At 41.7% G+C, this 17,136-nt stretch overlaps 1 pseudogene; it reads right to left on the bottom strand.

The window, feature by feature from the left end:
* Positions 1-12,102: 12,102 nt before the first annotated feature.
* On the bottom strand, positions 12,103-16,590 carry LOC111972971 (apolipoprotein B-100-like; annotated as a pseudogene).
* Positions 16,591-17,136: the final 546 nt, after the last annotated feature.

Genomic DNA, 17,136 nt, shown 5'->3' with positions numbered 1-17,136 from the left:
AGCTGCCCAACAGTTAGGGATTGCTTAAATAGATATCTCCCCTTTTCAATACAGACTCCTTTTGTCATAGTGTATTCCATATAAGGCATCCAGACCTTATGAAAGTTGCACAGTATACCATTAATCTTGTAATAAATCAAATGGAGTGATACATAACTTGACATTCATTTCATCCATTGTGGGAGGATAACCAACCTTCCAATTAATGGCAATGCATTTCTTAGCCGCTGTAAATGCTGGGTTACACAATTTCTTCTGATAAGTCTCCAGTATCAACATTTCCAAGCAAACAATAACAGGGAGAAGGGAGAACCTGTCAACATCCTGTGATAAAAGAACATACTCTTTGCCCGAATTCAGCCAGCCTTCACAAGACCATAACATATGCAATTATGTCCCCTTTTGCGTTTTACACCTCCAGCAAAATAATTACATTTCTGTGTGCATGAAATTCAGTTTCACTGGCACATAGTACATTCTATGTGTCGTGTCTTTGCTATCATTAAATTGAAGACTTATAGTTTATATCAAAGATTCCTGTAATTAGGGATTACGCGATCAACTGATTAATAACGTAACTAATTAACTATGAATTTTGGGGGCACCAGGGAAAGTAGTCAGATTACAAAGTTATAATTTCCCAATATAACCTTTCAGATATTTTCATATCTGATCACTAGTCTTCTGATTAATGATTTATTTATTTTACCTCACGTTAGTCTCATTCCAAACGTCATAAATTGTTGGTTATCTGCACGAACCCAGTCTTCACTATGAGTCATCCATACATCAATTGTCTTAAATTATTTATTTATTACTAACTAAGTAATTCACAGAAATGCATAAACAAACAAACAAACTTAAAATGGTTACATGAAATGATGGGAGAAATATGCCCTAGTGGGCTGAACCAGCATGGCGGCTTGTTAGACAAAGGGAAAATTGGGTTCGACTAAGAAGTCACTACAGAGTCCATAATTATAACAATTGACATGCTAATCCTTTACACATGAACGCTCACTCATTCGGGAACAATTGCAATCAATATATATATATTTACGCTCAGTGTGTCGTCTTGATCGCTGGAGAGAAGTTAGTTTTTGTTGGAGAGTTTGGTCCGTCTTTCTGTCTTGGTTATTGTGGATAGTTCAGAGTGACATTCGTTATAGAATGGATGTTTCGGCGGTTGTCGTTCTTCGAGTTCAATGATACTGAATTCCTAGCTGCAGACTAGTAGTCAATATCAAAGACTTGTTCTTATTCGTCTAAGAGTTTAACCACATGGTATGGTTAAAGATTCAGCAATGGTACTTAACCTTCGTTCTCCTCCTATGGAGAAAAAACATGGTCTGCTGATAATTTCTCAAAGTTGGGTTTAATTCGGAATTGCAGAAAGGGGCTGTCCCAGGATGTCTGACCCAACTGGCTCAATCCTCGGATTTAGTTCAAATCAAAAGGGATTTGTATTTTTCTTCATTAAACAGTCCAAAATCATATTACACAATTATACAAACAGTATCATACTCACTCATTCATTTTATACAACAATCAGATGTAAACCTCATATCTGAGGTTATTATATAAACAGCGGTATGGTAATGTAGCCACACAGTCTCCCATGAGTTTCCCACGTGGTGACAAACGGGCATGTCAATAGCTGGAATCTTCAKCGATCTTTTATACTTTTTCCGGAACATGAAATCTGTTCGTACCTCAAGCTCTGTGAGGTGGAAGAAACCTCTTTGTCCTGAAAGTTTACCCTCTCTCTAATACTGTTTGGCCATGAGGAGATTCTCAGGAATTTACGACGTCTCTCTGTGACCATAGCATGGGTTGTAGGGGGCAGGGAGAGGCAGGGAGAGGCAGGGAGAGGGGGATGGGGCTTGCTATACCCAAGCAGGCAACGTCATGACATATGGATGGTCTTAAACTGCAGTCGTTTATGTCTGAGATTATATGAACATGAGTGTGCATTCTAACATATCTGTATCCATTCATCATCATCAATAGCGTCTCCCAGGTCTTCCTCACATTTTTGTTTTACATGTTTTGTGTCATCGGGACTCTATCAACCATTGATACAGTTTTGAAAACAACTTAGAGTTTTGTCAGACTGCTTTAAAATAGTTTCAATCTTTGAATCTCCTTGCTTGTCCAGTATTTACAAATACAAAAATTCACCTCAGCTCCATCACAGACTGGTCTTCCCTGGCTACCTGACACTGATGAGACCCCTGTCACCATCTGATCCTGCTCAGATGATGCATGACAAAGATTTACATTGGTGTACATTTATACATTTTATTATCCATGAATAGAATAAAGGGATCAACAATTTAAATTACCATTATTCCCATACCCCAGACTATAGCCTACCCATCAACTCAAGATGTAACTTTAAAACCATTCACTGATTGTTATAATATACTGCAAAATTCACCTGAGCTCTGTAGACTAGTCTTCCCTGCATGTCTGATCCTTCCCTACATATGATCCTGCTAAGAAATTATGAGCATAGTGTTATGTACTGACTGTGCATCATGACCTGTTTATACCGTGTCGGTGTGAAAAGTAGGGAATTAGCTACGGAAACTGACAGATCAATAATGTTACATTGCTATACTAACTAATAAAAACTCACATTGCATTGAAAAAAGGTCAGAATATCGGTCTTCAATCTTTTGGCCGCTGGTTTCATCATTAATTCAGGTCTAGTGTGATTGAGGGTAAAAAAAATAGCTAAAGTTAGTGAGCTAGCTAGGTAACGTTAGCCAACTTTTGGCTAGCTCTGCTAGCTAATGGTACAATAGTACATCATCAAATGTACTTGTGTTGAAATGGGAATAAACAAAGGCTACAAAACATTTCTATACACAAAACAGCTGTTGCTAGAGGATAGCTAGAGCTGAACTGGCTGTGGTAGCTATTAGCTAGCTAACTAGCTGCTAGTAGTTCATTCACTTCAGTCGAGAGGGAATGAAACATTAGCTAACGTAACAAGTCAGTTATACTACTAGCTCAGCACTGAGAATACTATATATTTTTTCTGTCAAACAGCAGTTACCTTGCCAGCAGGGGCGAAAATCTGATATCAACCTTGGAGGGGACAATTACATTAAATTTTCTCAAGAGCAAGGGGACACCAAAAGTAGTGCTGTAACACATAGTATACGTTGTTATATGTTAAATGTATATTGAGGAACCATAATTCCTACAACTGGATAATTGATAGGTACAGTAGTTAACTGAAGGGTTCTGAAGGGCCGTCTTTCGGATGGGACGTTAAACGGGTGTCCTGACTCTCTGAGGTCATTAAAGATCCCATGGCACTTATCGTAAGAGTAGGGGTGTTAACCCCGGTGTCCTGGCTAAATTCCCAATCTGGCCCTCAACCATCACGGTCACCTAATAATCCCCAGTTTACAATTGGCTCATTCATCCCCCTCCTCTCCCCTGTAACTATTCCCCAGGTCGTTGCTGCAAATGAGAACGTGTTCTCAGTCAACTTACCTGGTAAAATAACGGTTAAATAAAATAAAATAAAAAAGAGGGCACGACAAAGCCTATTCCCCCTCAGGAGACTGAAAAGATTTGGCATGGGTTCTCAGATCCTCAAAAAGTTCTACAGCTGCACCATTGAGAGCATCGTGACTCGTTGCATCACTGCCTGGTATGGCAACTGCTCGGCCTCTGACCGCAAGGCACTATAGATGGTAATGCGCATGGCCCAGTACATCACTGGGGCCAAGCTTCCTGCCATCCAGGACCTCTATACCAGGCGGTGTCAGATGAAGGACATTTTTCAAAGACTCCAGCCACCCTAGTCATAGACTGTTCTCTCTGCTACCGCACGGCAAGCGGTACCGGAGTGCCAAGTCTAGGTCCAAAAGGCTGCTTAACAGTTTTTACCCCCAAGCCATAAGACTCCTGAACAGCTAATCAAATGGCTACCCAGACTATTTGTATTGCCCCCCTCTGTTACGCTGCTGCTACTCTCTGTTATTATCTATGCATAGTCACTTTAATAACTCTACCTACATGTAAATATTACCTCAACTAACCGGTGCCTCGACTAACCGGTGCCCCCGCACATTGACTCTGTACCGGTACCCCCTGTATATAGCCTCACTATTGTTATTTTACTGCTGCTCTTTAATTATTTGCTACTTTTATTTTAAATTAAACACTTCTTTTTCTTAAAACTGCATTGTTGGTTAAGCATTTCTCTGTCGTATTTGGCGCATTTTATTTTATTTGATTAGGCCTCTCCCCCCCAAAAAACACCCATTCCACTATTTAAATCTTCTTACGGCTAGGGTCCTTTTTTTCTCAATTTCCGCCTGACTGACTTGCCCAAAGTAAACTGCCTGGCCCTGAAGCCAGGATATGCATATAATTGGTACCATTGGAAAGAAGATACTCTGAAGTTTGTAGAAATTTTAAAATAATGTAGGAGACTACAACACAATAGATATGGTAGAAGAAAATCCAAAGAAAAACCCACCAGAATTTTTTTTTTTTTTGGAGAGCCCATGCTCTTCTAATGGAAAGTATAGGGAAATAATTAAATCTAACTCCCAGCATGCTATTCCTATGGCTTCCACTCTGTGTCAGTAGTCTTTGTTCAAGGTTTCAGGCTTGTTTCTTCCAAAACGAGTAAGAATAATGAGTTTTAGTACAAGGACACCTGCTTGGAAATTCGTGTGCGCCCGCAATGAAGACAACGCGCACATGCTAATATTAGTTTCCTACTGAACATACTTCTTTCCGTATGAAATATTATAGTTTGATTACATTTTAGGGTATCTGAGGATTAAATAGAAATGTATTTTGACTTGTTAAAACAAAGTTTAGGGGTAGATTTTCAGATTCCTATCTTGGCATGTTGAACAAGTGGATTACTCAAATCGATGGCGCCAACGAAACTGACTTTTTGGGATATAAAGAAGGATTTTATCGAACAAAACGACACTACATGTTATAGCTGGGACCCATTGGATGACAAATCAGAGGAAGATTTTCAAAAAGTAAGTGAATATTTAAATCGCTATTTGTGAATTTATGAAACCTGTGCCGGTGGAAAAATATTTTGATGTGGGGCACCGTCCTCAAACAATCGCATGACATGCTTTCGCTGTAAAGCCTACTGTAAATCTGACAGTGCAGTTAGATTAACAAGAATTTAAGCTTTCAACTGTCATAAGACACTTGTATGTATCTAAATGTTCAATATCCATCATTTTTATGATTATTTATTTGAATTGTACGCCCTACATTGTCACCGGAAGTTGTCCCGCTAGCGGGACGCCTAGCATTAAGAAGTTTTAACCCTACCTAGTTCTACTCCAGACCACTCAACACCCCCTGCAGCTGTTCAGCAGTAAATCCTCACAATCCCAAGTACTTCTCTGCCACTGCCACTACAACCTCTATTTTCTGTGACTTTTGATTAATTTCTGCAGTACAATTAACAACCATGGCTATAAATGCTAAATAGCCCACCTTACTGAAACACATATTCTTCCCTTCACTCTATCGTGATCTCTGCCTACTCACAGGAATCCTCTCAGGATACCTCACCCTATACCCATCTTCCTCTACCACTCTTCACTGCTTCGGCTTATGAAACTTCCTGTATTACTCTAACCCTGGCAACCTCAATCTGCCTTTCTCTCACCGGACACCTCCGATCTCCAGCCCCATGATCACCCCCACAACTAACATACACAACTTTCTCCACTGATACCACACATTCCTTCGTCTCATGCCCTCCTGCACACATCTTGGCATCTCTCTCCTACACACTGCTGCAATATTCCCATAACCTTGATACCTAAAACACTGTAATATTTTTTGGATAACTGACACTTCCTATCTTGACCTTGTCTGGTAACGACTCTGCATCAAAACTCAGCATGACATATAATGTCTTCTCAGTTTACCCGCCAGATCTACGTTTCATCAAACGGCAAGCGTTACAGACACCCGTATTCTTCCATTTCAACTGCTCATCCTCAAGACTTTTGCCACCCCTGTTATCACTCCTTTCAACAGCACTCTGCAAAGCACGTCACAATTCAGAGCGCCCTCTTCCTCTGTAATCCAGAGCGCCCTCTGCCTCTGGGCAGAGAAAACACAATAAATAATCACGAGTCACTCAGAGTTACCTTCACCAACTCAACAGTCCCCAACCTCTCCTCCACCCAACCTGACACCACATATGGATCTACCAAACAGTAAGGATCCATTCCCTCTACAAATTTCACTCCCACTGGGCCAAAATCATCCTTATCATCCTTGGGATGAGGCCCGAACTCGGCGATCCTCGTATCCCTGTTTTTGCACTTGACACCCACCTTCCTCACCTCACTACTTCCCTCTACACTCAACTTCTTCTCAGAAGTCATCACTGCACCTGCCAGTGTGACAGGTTAAAGGAAATACTAATAGCCTGTTATACATTAAAAAGTATTAGTAAGTTCATAGTATGTGAGGATCTTAAAACATCTAAGGTTAAGAAGATCATGCATTCAGTATTAGTTGATAGATTGATAACATTTATATAATTGTGTTAAAATCCGTCAAGCATACAAAGGGTACGAATTGTGAGAGGAATGTGTAAACGTTATGTTGATTACTTTATGTTGTCGTGGGTAAAAGTMTTAATCTGTGATCTACTAAATGCTCTTAATCTATMAYCKTMAGATCGATTGCTCTGGTCTCCACTCAAGTTCACGGAGAATTCGCGGTCTTTTTCTCATTGCACTAAAAGTTCAATGAGTAAACATTCCGTATCACAATCGTGATTCTTTCTCCCCTTTTTCAGGGGTGTAACACCACCACATTTAATTCATCCTCACACTCATCCTGTCCCATTTTCTCCTCAATCCTTTCCAAAAGTTCTGTGCGATCCTCCAATCTATATTCATTCAAAAAATATTCCATGTCTCTCCTTCTTTCTTTTCCATCATTTTCTCCTTTACCAGATCTTGCCATGTGTAGTCCCAACTAGTTGCATTGTAGTTGGGACTACACATGGCAAGGAATGATTATTGTTACCATTTATTTTTGGAGGTGGAAAGTCCACTGGACTTCTTTTACAACAAGTATGGAACACCTCAGTGACAGGGGCGAGAATCTGATATCAACCTTGGAGGGGACAATTACATTACATTTTCTCAAGAGCAATTCCTGAGGGGGGACACCAAAAGTAGTGCTGTAACACATAGCCTACGTTGTAATATGTTAAATGTATATTGAGGAACCATAATCACTACTACTGGATAATTGATAGGTACAGTAGTTAACTGAAGGGTTTTCCCAACTTGTTCAAATGTTTAAATCATTATAATACTACTACTAATAATAGTTATAGCAGTYCTCCTTACCAGTCCAGTATGTATGCAGGTATTTGTACTTACAAACAGCAATATCAAGAAAGGCCAGTAGGTGACAATGGTACTGTACACTGTATGGGTGCAGTTTTCATYAATACAATGAACATGGTGCGATCACATCTAAAAGAGTCTCCATTGAGAACCATCACAAAGTTGGTCTCCGTATTGAAATTACCTTTTAATTTGACTTTTTCTGATACATTTATATAGTCATTAAATATCTGCCACTGGCCTGAGTCTACTACAATATCTTTACAAGAACAAAAAGCTTAAAATAAGTACAGTTCTAAAAGCAAAATAACTACTTCAATGAAAAACCCAAATAATCAAACAAAATATCCTTCAGTCAGTGTCTCAACTCTTCAAACAGCAGCTATGGACAAGTATGTCGCACAAAGAATGCAATTTTAAATAAAATAACAGGAAATAAATAATTTGTAAGTGTACTGTCATGTACTAAAAACTGAAAACTACTAAACAAAAMAACAAATATCAATTACACCAGGGGTTCTCAAACAGGGGTCCACGGACTAATTGGGTTTCCAGTAAGTTTACATATAATATAGAGCGGAGGTCCCTGAGGACCACTCAAAACCTTGCCTGCCTTGCCTCAAAATATGCAGGGGTTCCAGTACCCAAAAAAGGTTGAGAACCACTGCTATACACACTACTGAACAAAAGAACCGAACATATGTTTGCGGGTTTCAATGGATCCAACAAATTGKTGGCAGATATTTTCCCTCTTGAGACTGTCCAGCCTGTCTTTATGTACATTACAGACAACTACGCCGTTCAGTCTCTCTTGGCCCATGCTAGCCCGTAGCCAAGTCTTTAACCTGCGGAGTGCACTGAAACTCCTCTCAGCCTCACATGAAGACACTGATTCCACAAACAAAATTCTGATCAGCACCTCAACTTGGTCAACCAACCCCTGCACCTCCACTGGAAGCCTCCTGAGGACCTCTGCTACCTCTCCACTGCTGCTACAGGGGTATTTGTTGTGAAAGAGAGGGATCTGCACTGAAAGAGAATCTATGTTCACCTCTGGGTACTGATCTAGAGACTCATCCAACTCCCCCGTGAGAAGCGCTCTTTCCAACTTTTGCAGGACGTTTAGACTGTCCTGGTCAAAACGGTCGCCAAACTGAACCTCTACACCATCCAACACTTAAAAGAATTCTGCCCTATAGTGATCCACTGCTTTGCCAGCAAATTGTCTTGAGTGTCACTCAATGGATTCAATGGAGTCAATAAATGTTGTTGCTTTCTCATACAGTGCAAGHTAGCTTTCGTCATTTCTCTTGCCCCTAAGAGAWGACCGCACACACTCGACTGCAGCCTGCATACCAGAGACAGCCTGAGTTTTCTTCTGCAGTGAAATGTTTAGACATTCAAGCTCTCCAAGAACAGCAGAGGCAAGTGTGAGGCCCAACACAGTCTTGCCTTTGCTGAAGTGCTCGAATAAGCCACTGGCAGTTGAAGCTGTCWTGGATGCAGATTTTGCTATCTCCTTTAGGCTGCTTAGTACCCGCTCATGCTGCCCTAGCACAGCTCTAATAGCAGTATTCCGCACAGTCCACCTTGTTGGACATAGGGGTTTCAGGGTGGTCAGATTTGTATRTTTGGACGTGGAAATTGATTCAAACATGCTCTTAAACTTTCCTGACTGGCCATAGAGGACACCTAACTGATGGACCCAGGAAAGGGAATCCCGGATCAGTGGGGAGGCMGAGCAGCCAGCCTGTGTAATCAGATTTACTGTGTGCTCCACAATGTACATAGAGGGCTAATGGCTGCTGCCTCCTCACAATTGCCTGTGCACCTGTGTATTTTCCTGCCATGTTTGAGGCACCATCGTAACTCTGCCCACGTAAGACAGACATGGTCAAATTGAGCCTCAACAACACTTCAGTTGCCACTTTCGCAATGCCCTCGCCTGTTGTCTCCGACACCCTGTATAGCCCAATAAACTCCTCGTGAGGGARAAGGTCATGGTCAACATAARGCAGACAGACACTCTCCTGTTCAGCACCAGAGACATCTTGAGRACCATCAACAATTAKTGAAAATTGTACAATCGGAAGAGACCTAATCTCAGCTGCAATGKCTCGAATGACTYTATTGGCCATGATGTTCAGAATTTCATTGTGCTTTGGGGCCTGTGTACATTGTGGTACGCTCTGTTAACCACTTCAGTAAAATGGGATCCTCTTCTGTCCTAAGTTTCAAAAGCTGGTATAAATTCCCACAGTCATCCGTGTGGCCTCTAAAGGCTTGTCCCTGTCTTACTACATGCCGCACCGAACTAACAATTTTCATCAAGCAATGCCTTGCGTCCTCCTGCTGTTTACCCCACGCGCTGGATAACTGGACACTGATTGGATTTAGCTGGTGTGCTGTTACAYTTACAAAGTGGCGGTGGGTTTGGCAGTTTTGATGTGCTGTGAATTTTTCAAWGGCTTTTCTCCAGTTCCTAAATCCTGCACTAATGAAGGCAGCATCWGCTCTTTGGCCAAAAGATGGCTGGCTTGAAAACCCTTGGTTACAGTGAAAACACAACACTCCTTTTATTGATGGATTATAATGTAGCAAGGAAAATCGCAAAACCATCTCTCTTGAAACGTCAACACTCTGTTGGCAAGAGTTTGCGGTTCTGCAAATTGTGGGTGTGGCTGATATGGTTTTGTGCCATCACTGAGGTAACTGGACAATGCTGTGCCACTGTCCCCTATACTGGTGCTGCTGGCAACATGGGTGACACCTGGTCCTGCCATGGCTGTGACACTGTCCTCTGAAGTCTCTCTCTTTGGCTCTTTCCCTTTCACCACCCTCACTGACTCAGTCTGTCTCCTAGAAAAMAAATAAGGTGTTTGCCGTACTCCTAACTACCGGTAACCAAAACTACACAATTAATCACAACAGCAATAACATTGCCTTAAACTAATCTTGGTTCAGTCACCAGTTTAAGTTGAGAGTGGGGGTATCCATGGCATTTTCCAATTGTGTCCCTATTTTACAAGTCAAYAAAATTGAGAACCTTTCATAAAGTTGCCAAACAAAGACTCAARAAACTTACCTGAGACTCCCTGTCTCTGCCAGTCTGTCCCTGCATATCTGTCCACAGCTCTGCTGTCTGTGTGCCATCTGTTGCCTGCTCTGCCTAATGACATCATTGTGAAACATTTTCATTAGCATTTCACTTCTTTCTTATGAACATTTTATCAGCTAGTCTTTGAGATATTAGGCTGCTAGGGTTCTTACTTTGCGTTTTGGTGTACTGAAAAATACTCTGATGTCCGGTCTTTTTACTTTTTTCTGCCATTTTTCTACCTGGCTGGCTGGCCGGTCTAGCAGCACACACACACATTTACACAACATATGCTGCAACCTTTTGGACTTTTATATAGTTTGTTTCATATTGGCTGGCTTAAAACAATAGCTGAATTTGTAAAGCTAGCGAGCAAAAATTCCGTTTCTGTGTGTGTTTGCTATAATCTTTGCTACCTGGTTAAATAAAGGTAAAATAAAATTTAAAAAGTTCACTAGCGACAATTTAGCTTTTGCAACGAGACCATTAAATATATTTAAGACAATGGTATAAGAGAGTGTAGTTCTGTTCAGTTTGGACTTCAGTTTYTCGCTAACCTTATCACAGGGACTTTGAAGCACTWCAGCTGCAWGCTGATCTTGGAATAAACTGACGATAGCAAAGATTCCATCTTTGACGACGCCACATAAATGGAATAGGTACTAGCTAGCTTGATAGTTAATGTTTGCTTTAGTTTGCGCGCTAGCTCTGCAAATTCAGCTATAGTGTGTGTGAATCCTGCCAACATAAAACATCGCTATGGTGCGATTGACTGGATTACCCTCACGTTAATTACKTGCATTMAGTGCCTTTCGGACAGTAGATACGAACCCTCTATTACCTTGCTAGCTAAAAAACTGMCAGTGGATCAAACCATTGTGAGGCAAAGGGCGGGGGGGTCGCAATCTTTTGAAACTTAAAACGCGCTATTAAGTGTCTATAATCAGCACAAGTGCTTTCATTGCGTATTATTAATATTATTGAAATTACATAGTTATGTTTACAGTGATAGATTGGGGGGGACAAATCATATTTCTCCCAGGATGGGGGGGTCGTGTCCCCCCCGTCCCCCCTGAGATTTCCGCCTATGCTCAGTGATATCTCAGATGTATTCTAAGGTTATCCCCGTCGAGGGGCTTGTCCGCTCCTCTTTGTTCTCGTGGGGAAGTTTACAACTTGATTTGTTTCCTGATCGGGCAGGCTCATACAGTGTTGTAGTAGTCTCGATCCCCCCACATTGCCTCGACGAGGCTCATCATGGGTCTGGGATAGTATTCCCCCCCCCCACTAGTGGTTGGTGTTGGTGTCAGAGGCACAAACTAAAAGATCAGACCCTTTATATGAGTTGTCAGCAGCCGCATCATTAGTAGATTGGCTGTAACCTTTCAACCAAATCTCCTGGTGTTTGTGCTTCAAAATGCTCAGTGGCTGTCATGGCCTGCCAGTCACCATAGCGTCCGCGTGTGGCAACAGTACCTGCGAACTGAGACCAGGATATTCTAATGGAATTATAATGTTTGTGATTTTTTTAAGCCCATACCATGTTAAATAGAACCAATGAATGTTGAACATGATTTTCTGAACTTAAGGCTACAATTTATTGTTCTCCCGATGGAGTTTTCATTGATATCCCAAAAGATGATTTCTAAACCAATTTGTGAGTAGGCAAAATGGAGACTGCATCTGTTTCCCTGTTGTCTCAGGTGCCAGACTTATTATGGACGGAGAGCGACATCTACTGGGGACTAAGACAGTGCAAACTCAGTTCATACATATTGATCCCTCCAAAGTATTACATATGAATATTACAATAATAGACATTTAATCTAACTGCACTGTCCAATTTACAGTAGCTATTACAGTGAAAGAATACCATGCCATTGTTTGAGAAGAGTGCACAGTTATGAGCTTAAAATTGATTAAGACACCAATTAGGCACATTTGGGCAGTCTTGATACAATATTTTGAAGAGAAATACAACGGTTCATTGGATCAGTCTAAAACTTTGAACATACACTGCTGCCATCTAGTGGCCAAAATCTAAATAGCACCAGGGCTGGAATAATACATTATGGCCTTTCTATTCCATTTGGAAGATGATGGTACAAAAAAATACAAAACAACGCATGTTTTTTTTCTTTGTATTATTTTTTACCAGATCTAATGTGTTATATTCTCCTACATTCATTTCACATTTCCACAAACTTAAAAGTGTTTCCTTTCAAATGGTATTAAGAATATGCTACAGGCAGTTAGATTTGGGTATGTCATTTTAGGCGAAAATTGAAAAAAAGGGGCCGATCCTTTTAACTAGGCAAGTCAGTTAAAAACAAATTCTTATTTACAATGATGGCCTACCGGGGATGAGTGGGTTAACTGCCTTGTTCAGGGACAGAATGACAGATTTTTTGCCTTGTCAGCTCGGGGATTCGATCCAGCAACCTTTCGGTTACTGATCCAACGCTCTAACCACTGCCGCCCCTAGTTGACTGGTTTGGTGGTCAATATTATGACAGTCTGTTTCAGAGGATGTTTATACATACTTCAAGGTCTCGGGGTCATTGGAGTGGATGATGTTGTAGATGTGAGAGGTCACAAAGGCCTTGACCAGCGCATTCTGCTCCTGGACCTCTGGTTTCTGCTCCTGCATCGATGCCTTCAGTATTTCTTCACTAGCTCCAGGTCACTTGCCTKAGGTGTCCTCATCAGAATCAGGTAGGGTGCCAGTCTCTTCTGCACGGCACCCTTAGCGTATGAGCTCACTCAATGGAGGTTAGAGCAAACCTGGAAATGAAAACAAAATGGCAGCTAATAAGTCAATGCATTCGAGAAAGGAGAATGTGTGCTACAGTATATCAGTGCAGAACCCTTATTCACAAAGAGTTTCACAGTAGGAGTGGTGATATAGGATCAGTTTGCCCTTTTAGATCATAATGAATAACATTATATGGATAAGGGGGTATGTGATCCCAGATCATCACTTTTCTCAGAGACACTTTTTGAATACAGGCCCATTTTATTGATATTTTTTGCATATAGTTTACCTCATCGTTCACAGACAGGTGTCTGAAGGCCTCGATGGCGGCGAGCTGCACCTACAGGGTTGTGGCGGACTGTCTCATGCACTTCAGCAGGGTGGTCTTCATGATGGCGTCGGCAGCCTCCATGGCCTCTCCAACGTTTCCAACAACCTGGACGCCATTACATAAAGAGAGATTCAGATAAACAAGCAATGATGTCGAACTTTCCATGCCATGTGATTAGGTGGGAAGAAGCTGATTGGTTGAGCAACAACATACCCTCAGGGTCAGGAATGTCAGATCCTTCTCTCCAGTGCATTCAGCAGCCAGAAGGAAGGCGAGGAACTCAGACACAGCTGCGATCTTGGGGGTGACTTTGCCCTCAGCCTGTTAGAGCATAGTAACACAAAACAAGAGGGTGGCAATGAACATTTTGACCACAATGTTTATTCAACTAAACTGAAACCATAAGTCATTGTCTGTCACCATCGTTAACCAAGTACAGTATACATTTTGGACTTACTTTCTGACAACGTTTCCTAGAGAAAACATGATGGGCTTGCTCTGTTTGTACTGAGCCATGCTGAGCATGTCTTTGACCAGGAGGCGGGAGGGGTGGGGCAGGAGTCCCAGGGCATAGACGGCAGTGTCAACCTCAATAGGTTCAGTCCCAAAGGTCCTAAGGTCCCATGGTGAACTCGGGGGTACCACAATGAGTCAGGGCCTGCCAGGTCAGGGTGTGCGACACGGACACCATCTCGGGGACGGCGGGGCTCAAAGTGTCACCCTTCAGTCCACGGAGTTCGGCCACGAGTCTCTGGAAGGTGCTGGCACGCTGGTGGCCCTGGTTGGTCTTGGACATGGGTGTTCAGTTCCCTCATGGTGCCAAGAGCAGCATTTCCGGTTTGGACGACAGCTTTGTCCTCAGCAGCCTCCATGGGCAGACCCTTGAGGTTGATTTCATCTTCAGAGAGTAAAATAGAATAAATGTTGTAATGGTCGCCTGGTACAGTACACATACTGTTCATCATTTTGGTAAAAGCTGAGTTGTGTCAAGTTTTTAAGGTTGAACAGTAAAAGGAACTACGAGAGGAAATTCTCACTGTGGTTGAAGACTCTTTCGTTGATCTTGCTAGTCTCTAGGAGAGTCAAAGTCTGTTTGACCAGTGTTGACACTCCATACTCAGACCTACATTTGGGAAAGAGGATGGAAGAACATTTGATGAATGACAAACTGGCCAGGATCATATCTTGGCTACCATTATTGCAGACTCAGTATACTATTCACTGGAAAAACAGATTTTTAATTGTCTGGATTTACTGGTGGGAGAAAGGCAGGAATATGTGCTTCTCAGTGCGGGATCCAGCAGTCATGTGCTTCTTCTGATTGTCAAACTTGTAGTTGCAAGTCTGGGTGCTGCTGATCAGCTTGGACAGTGGGTATTGCTGTTGATGGGGAACCAGAATCAAACACTTTGTCAGGAACAACAATCATGGTGGGTTTATGGTGTAAATTAATACAACTATTATATTCTATTCAAATGTAATGCTTAATCGAATAATTACCAAATGTTTTTTTGTAAAGGATCGCCATCAAATTTGGGTTTTTTCCCTCCTCTTACCATGCCAGAGATGATAGACATGGGGCTGGTGTGATCTTTCTGGGCAATGAAGCTGTCACATTTGGACAGGTGTCTGGTGACGGTGACGTCAGTGGCTATGTCTTCCCTGGAGTTAACGGCGAAGTCGGTGTCACACTCCGCGAAGGGTGGCCTGAAAGTTGTGAGAGTTTTTGTAAGAGTGAAAGATTATTATTTATTTTAATAACTTTGATTTATTCAGGGGAACCCAATTGAGACCACTGTCTTGTTTACAATAGTGCCCCGAGGACACAAATGACATCAATACAGCAACAACAAAAATATATATAAAAAACTACAAGAAAGCTATAAATACGTTACATCAGGTAATTACAACAAGTTATAATAATCAATTAAAACAACACACTTCAGTGAACTCCTTTAGCAGTTTTAAATTGCCCCATCGGCACTAGGCAATCCAGGTGTCATTTGTTTTGTAAGGTATTCCATAACTGTGATGCATTCAAAATAAAGGCGGATTTACCAAATGTTGTGGCGACAAGCGGGACCTCAAGAGTTGACAAACATTGGCATCTCATATTTTTATATTTCAAAAGGGAAGTGAGGTATGATGGAAGCTTGTGGAACAGAGCTTTGTAAACAAGAAGGTAAATGAAGTGAGCTACAGGACTTCAGCGAGGTCCATACATCCATTTCAGGAGAGGAAGTATCGATTATTAGGTTTACAAAATGTGCTTTGGTATCTGTGTTTCCTTTTCACGACTGTTACTAAAAASGCTATAAATAGTATATAGATCCAGAATGATCAACTCCATATAATAGATAGAGCACAGGAGGAGCCATTCTGTCTTGAGACAAGGCTATTAAGGACTTTGACCTGCAGCTTTAGTGTCATTCTAACAACTTGTTGTTTGGTATTTATCACCCTGATATATCACACCCAAAATCCAATTGCCTTGATGACCAGACCTATATGGACCTTATGACTGTTATGTTAGGTCACYGAATAATTGGCAGGTGAGGAAATTACTGTTGTCAAAGCAGGCACGATTAAGGCAGAGACAATTCCTCTTTGGATGTTCAAGATGGTGGTGGTCTCATCCTCCTCAGGGAAGAGTTTCACACCTCTGTCCCTCAACCATGACCTTCAGGGAGTTCCTGTTCAGGAAAGGGGAGATCATCTTGGTAACTACTTATTTCGTATACTTTGCCTGGAAAGCCTGGAAAGCCTCAGCACCAGCAGCGGGCGTGAACACAGGGGAACCCTCTGTGTCGACGTCAATGACTTCGCTAAGAGAGCGCTCTGTGGTGCACATCGATTTCGACCTGTGAGAAGAAGGTGAAAAGGAATGGTCAGAGGACTGTCCATTTAATGTTCCATTCTATACGGGAGGAATGGAAGTTGAGTGAAAGCACTGAAGAGTTGATTAAGGGCTCTGGGCTCAGCTGTCTGTCACGTACCTTGCAGATGACTTTTGAGCCATTCTTGAGGCTGGTAGATCAATTTACACCATTAAAACTCTGAAAATAAAAACGTCTAAACATTTAATTGGTGTGACCCTTAACGTACACCCTCTCTAACCTGTGAAAAACCCACTAAAACCAAAAGAAAAGACCCCATACAATAAATCAAACATGATATTAACACTACTAACAAAGCTTTCATAACAGGCGGCTTGTGTGTGTGTGTGCTGGTGTATGTGTGGTAAAACATAGGACAAAAACAAACAAGTGGCCAGGCCTTACTTAATTGGGAGCTCCCTTTATGACCGGATGTGGGTACCTTGATGCCTAATGGAACTGCGGAATTTCACTAACTGCTCTCCCAAGGCAACAGCCTCCGGAAACATTTCAAATGGAGAGATAGGGACACCACATCCTATCCTAAAGAGAACATAAACATTTCGTGAAATCTTAATCAGTCTAAACAATTCAACATTGTAATTCTTACTTCCCATTTCCTTTCTTTCCCACTTTCTTTGTTACTTTCACAAGTCTACATATCTGTTTACTTTAACTCAGAAGCCCTC

The sequence above is a fragment of the Salvelinus sp. IW2-2015 genome, linkage group LG14, assembly GCF_002910315.2.
Source record: "Salvelinus sp. IW2-2015 linkage group LG14, ASM291031v2, whole genome shotgun sequence".
In the NCBI taxonomy this organism is placed as follows: Eukaryota; Metazoa; Chordata; class Actinopteri; order Salmoniformes; family Salmonidae; genus Salvelinus; species Salvelinus sp. IW2-2015.
The sequence above is the reverse complement of the archived record's forward strand: the minus strand, read 5'-3'. Positions and strand labels throughout refer to the sequence as shown.